Genomic DNA, 6,000 nt, shown 5'->3' on the forward strand with positions numbered 1-6,000 from the left:
GAAAATGAAAACTGAAAAATGTGTAATATTTATGAAGTTATTTATAAATCACAACAATAAACTCATTGCATATTAACATAAATATATTTTTCCATGGAAAATAACTATACTTCTCCAAAAATAACCTGGCAAGAAGAGAAACTGAACTTTTTTGCAAATGTCTTTAAGTTCAGCTTCACAGACAGCTGGATTTTCCTGTCTTCTGCACGCAATCTGTTGCAATATGTTGTTTTGATGGAAATACATAAAGAAAATCATGCTTCATGCAAATACGTAGTTAGAAGAAAAGGAGTATTTTAATCTGATTCTGCAGTCAATCTGTTGAGCTATTACATGGCATATAACCTCTGGAAAATTCCACCGTACATATGAGAGAATGAAAGACAGAAAGGCAAATAACATCCTCATGCTGCTATGCAAATAACTTTGACCTCACAGACCCTCCCCCCCCCAAAGTCACGGGCCTCCACGCACCAGGTTCAGGACCTCATTGAGGGCTGCTGCCTGAAGGCAGAACAGCTCATTTGTTTGCCAGTAGCATTGGCCATTGCTGGAACGCTGCCCTCTTGGATGCAGAGCTCAGGCAGGGTGAGGTGGGCGGGCTAAGGCTCCCTTCGCACCTGTTTGCAAAGCCGGTTGCGACATTAACCACAGGCAGTTCAGATTGAGGCTTTGCTCCAAGACAGCCCCTCTTCAGGTGACCCTGGTGATGAAACCTGCCTCCATGGGGACTACTCAGGCAAGCCACTCAGCATGTCCAGAGACTGGATTGATGAACAGAATGATCAACATTCACCTCCGCTAATCCCAGGGCAAGTTTATGGAGGTAAGCAAAGGGGTCTGCTAAGGTTCCGAATAGCACCCCTCATTTGCTCCAATGCACTTGCTAAGTGAGGCTCCCAGACCAGACCACACTGCCTGGCCCTGCAGCTGGCAACCCAGCAGTCCCCATCCCCTCAGCACTAGCATTTGTCATCTTCCAATATGTTATACAATGTACGTATTGGTTGGGTTATTTATTTGTCAATCATATATCTCATCAGACAAGGACCTTGGTCTGTTTTGTTCATGGTTGTAGCTCCAGGACCAACACAAGGCCTGGAAGATAGACGAGTGCCAATAAACATTAGTGTTCTGAATGAACAGGTAAGACTGACGCACGGAGGGGCAGAGGAGAACAGCTTCCTGCAGGCAGCCTGCCCCCCAGGAAGGGAAAGGCCCTGATCTGACATGCCCGGTGTACACTCCCCAAACTCATGACACAAACAGAAATTGGGCATGGACATCTCCACATGGAAGGAAACATCAGGAATGGAGAAGAATCACCCACCATGACTTCCCCATTGTTTGTTCCCAACCCATTTGTGCTTGTGGTCAGCAGGGTGGTCCTCGGAGGAGGAGGGCAGTTCTATCAAGACCTTTCACTCCTCCTTCACCAGGCACACCCCCAGTGCCATCCACTGCATCTAGGTCCTCACATTCCTACTCTTTCCAGCTCTGAGCCTACCCTAGACTCCACTCTTGTTACTGGGGCTGGGACCTCTGCCAACCACATCCCCCAGGCTCCTTGACTGCTGGTCTCTATTGGGTAGGGTCTGCCAAAGGGAGACAGGCAAGAGACTGAAGGACAGACACAACTTGAAGACCATTGGGGGGGGGGGGGGAGGAGACTTCCTTCCTGTTCTCCAAGCATCAGCCTTGCCATCTACTCAGAGTTACAAGTAGCACCCAGGCCTCACCTTTCCTCCATTGAATGGAGCTTGCCCTGGGAATCCCAGCATCCACCTGGGGCTTTCCTATGAACTCCTGGGATAACTCTATCTCTTTCCATTTGCCCCCTCTCCCCCAAGTCATAGCAATGCTAACAGCTTCCTGTTGTTATTAAGCTATATGTTACTCTGCCTTTTTTCTATCTCAGCCCTCCAACACTTGTACTGAATTGTACCCAATTCCCTGCATTGAGTCACCTCTGTCTGAAATACTTACTATAGTTCCTCTTTCCCTAACTGAATGGTGACAGATATAGCTCCTTTGTGGATCCACCTGGGACCACTGGTAGACAAGTTAGAATTAATGCCCCGAAAGGCTTTTATGTGGGTTAGAAATTTTTCATTAATTACATTCATTACTGGAAATTCATTTGTTCCATTTATTTTTCTAATTATGTCCTTCCACATTGCCCAATAAAGCTAGACAATCATACATTCCAATTCACCCAAAATAGACCAGGTTTATGTCTGTTGTCCCAGCATTATTAATAGGGCCTCCTTTCTCTCTCAAACTATCCTAGTTTGGACAATAAATTATATGGCCACTCTAAATATAGACCACTATATGTTTTACAATAGAATTAAATGATGTTAAGATATTCCAGCAATAAAATACCAATTACAAAATGTTCCAAATTTGAATATCAACCCCTTCTCATCATTAATTTTCTAGGAAGAAATTAAGTTTGATGATTAAAGTTAACAATTAAGTTAAAGTCCAAAGATTATTTAAGTCCAAAGGATTTATAGTCCAAAACTGTATTCTCTTTTCCTTGTGATTTAGAGTTCAAAGAAAATTGGAGTCCAAATCTCCTCCCAATTTGTTATTCAACTCCTATCTTTTACTTCTCAGTGTTCCAAGGCCATGCACCAATTGTTGGAGTTGAGGAGTCCAAAATAGCCTTTCTATTTCCCATGAGAGTTTGAACAGATCTATATATGTAAAACCCTAATATGTAAATAGACCGAATGGCAGAACAACAGAACAACTGAACAACCGCTCGCTGTGATGTGCTCTGACCACCAGAGGGCATGTGCAGAACATGGTGAGTGTCAGCAGCAGGTGGCAGAGCACAGAACCTGGTGGGCATCAGCCACAGCAGGATGGTGGAGCAGGTGAGTGGGGGTACCAAACCAAGACGGGGTGCCAGTCGCTATCATTGAGGGAAGCCTCTGTTGGTTACTGAAAATTCTTTGCTCCCACGAACCATGGACCCTCCCGGTGCTTGAACTTACTGCTGGCACCTGGCACCAGCCCCAATTGCTCAGCCCACAATTCCTTTCAAGGTGCATGAATTCATGCACTGGGCCCTTAGTTATAAAGTAAAACAAAGGATGACAGAAGAGAGAAATAACACCCTTATTACTAATAAATGTGGCTTGTACATGCAAGTGAGAAAGCTTACAAATAATGAGCTCTGGAATTAGGACCCCTGCTCCTCACCAATATCTGAATTGACCCCTTTCCTGGCACAGCTGCTCTGTGTATTTCTCAGCCTCTCTGATAGTTAACTCTGGTCACATGAGTTTTGGCCAAGTGATTGTGAGATATGTTCTGTTCCCCTTCCTAGCACAATCCATAACAACTTCTCATGAGTGTTCCTCATGACACTCTCCCCCCCACCCCCAGCCCATCTGCAAGCTGAATGGGGAGGACTCCAATGAGTTAGAAACAGGTGAAGCTACTAATTTTCTGGAAATTGCTTCTGCAGCATGTAGCCTGCCCATCAAGTTCTTGGAAGCACCATCCCAGGAAAGGTGTTCCTGTGGCAGGGAGTTAGCTGCTCCAGTGAGACAATGAAAAGCAGACATTCTTCACCCTGTGGACAGCTCAGGCCCAAGAGAGAAAGGGTGAGGCTGAGTAGAGCATGCTCCAAATAGTCTTCCCGCCTTTAAACCAAACAAGCTGAGCCCCATCCCTTAGGAGTGAGGGAGCCTCTTTCCAGGGAATAGGTGATCACGCCTCCACCTGGAAGAAAATATCTCACCACCAGAAATGTGTTTACTTCTTGTGCATCCTTGTTTGCTCTCGACCAGTCTTTCCTTTGTTCCCCATCCAGAGTTAGTGGCTCTTTCCCAAGACACACCCCTCCTAGCTTCCCCAATGGGTGTCAGACAGCGGGAGCAACCCTTGCCTCTCTTTTATGGCTATAGCGCCTGTGGATCCCTGCCAGTCCTCTTTGGGTAAAAGTGGGCAAAAGTTAAAGGATCATCAACACTTCTTGACCTCCTCCCCACCTGCTCTAGATTCCAGGGTTCACCTAGGCTCATTTTCGGGAGATTCTTGGCATATTCTGTTTTGCTTTTAAAGAATAGTGGCATTTGCTTATGAACTCGTAGGCTGTTTCTGAGGGACATTCCTGTCCCCAGCCACACCCAGAGTCTGCCTGCCAAAAAGAACACCTTCCTTTTCGTACCTTTACTTGAAGTGGATAGAGAAAAGCTCAGAACCTCACCATAGCAAGAACACAGAGGGGATAGGCCTGCATTAGTGTGCCTCCCATGTCCACGGTCCCTTCTGAGAGGTACTATCCAGCACAACTCTTAATGGTTTGGCCAAGGTTGGGTTCCATGTGGTCTAGCACCTCCTGGCCAAAACAGATGAGACCACGGTTGACCCTCCAACCCATGGGGGCTCATCCACACATAGGTCAGCAAACTATAGCCAAGAGTTAGTGGAAATAGAAACCCAAAGTTTATGACACATAATTCCAACAGGAGAGGTCCCAATGGACCATCCCAAGCCCATGAGGCAGCAGGACCCATGACTGAGCAGAGGAAGTTGACTGACAGAGAGAGATCCATGGTGCAGCTGTGCAGAGAAATGCACATGGGAGAGGGAGAGAGAACACAGTGGTGGACCACTCACAGAGGAATCTTGGGTCCATACAGTTGCTCACTTCTTTCCTTATCTGTCTGCCCTCTCAGTCACTCTCTTTTCCTTGCCCGCCTGCGGGCATCACTGAGCCTGTCTGAAGAAGGCTGCATTTCCATGTTGTTATCAGTCACAACATCAAGCCTGCTCGAGGGAAGCTGTGGCTCCACCTGGGGTTGAGACCAGTGTCTCCCAAAGAACTAGAAAGTGGCAGACGCACAGCTCCCTCTGCTTAGCATCTAGGGTCCGGTTCCGAGGAAATGAGGCCTGTTATGACTATGGGAGGAGATGCCCCATCCTTCCTTCCTCCCAACACAGGCCTGACCATCTGGTAGCAGATAGAATTGCCCCTGAGGGACACTCTCTGGAACCATGGGGAGAAAGTGTCCTTCATTACCAGGTGAAGGCAAAACCAGGGACTGGACAATAAAGCAATTCAAGTGGAACAATAACATAACTCAAGGGCAGAAAACACAGGCTCATTCATGCATTCACAGTGATTATTCTAAAATGCAGATTTGATGACATCAGATCCTGTTTAGTATGCTGCCTTCTCTCCATTTCCACCCCACCTTGGCTCAGACGTAATTAACCAAGTGCTGCAGGCGTAATTGCAGTAATCCCCTCACTGCCACAGCCTTTCCTCGCCCCTCCCCTTACTGCTCTGGGAACCCCACCATGATCCCCTCACTCTCAGGGCTGGGAAAGGGGTGTACTAGTCAACAGGTAACAGAAGGCAACGTCTTCCTGAACTAGAGGTCGTGCTTTTATGTGTTCCGCTGGGTGCTTTCTTGTGCTGTCATTTACCTTCATTGTCACATGCCCCCGTAGGCCAATGTCAGCATCTGAGACTCAGAAATGTCAGGAGGATGAGACTCCAGAAGGGCAGGTAGCATGCCTGAGCCACGTGTCCTACGTGGGGACGGGGTTTGAATCTGGCCTTCCACACATCCCCTCTCAGGGGTGGGCCAGGGGTGACATTTTCCTGCCCTCCCCTGCCCTCTTCCTTCTCTTCGCCTCAAAGCCCGGCACCACATCCCTTCTTGATCCCCAGTGTCTGACCTAACTCACCCTCACTGTCACCTTCAGTCCCACCTGTCCTTGCCCCTTCACCTCCCTGTCCCCAGCGGCCCTCCCAGGCCCTGCGGAGTCTGCTAGAGCGTCACCTCCTTTTCCTTGAGAAGATGGGACGGGCGTGTGGGAGGCCCACAGCATTCCTGAGGGAGGAGGCGGGCGGCGGGGGCTGTGTGGACAGTGGCTGTGACGGCGGACTCTCTGGGCCAGAGTGGATGTGGGCACACAATGCCTGGCTTTCTGTCTCTCAATCAGCCCCTGGCCGACCGCGGGCTCCTGCCA

Source organism: Pipistrellus hanaki, assembly GCF_964339955.1.
Source record: "Pipistrellus hanaki genome assembly, chromosome: 10".
Taxonomy (NCBI): Eukaryota; Metazoa; Chordata; class Mammalia; order Chiroptera; family Vespertilionidae; genus Pipistrellus; species Pipistrellus hanaki.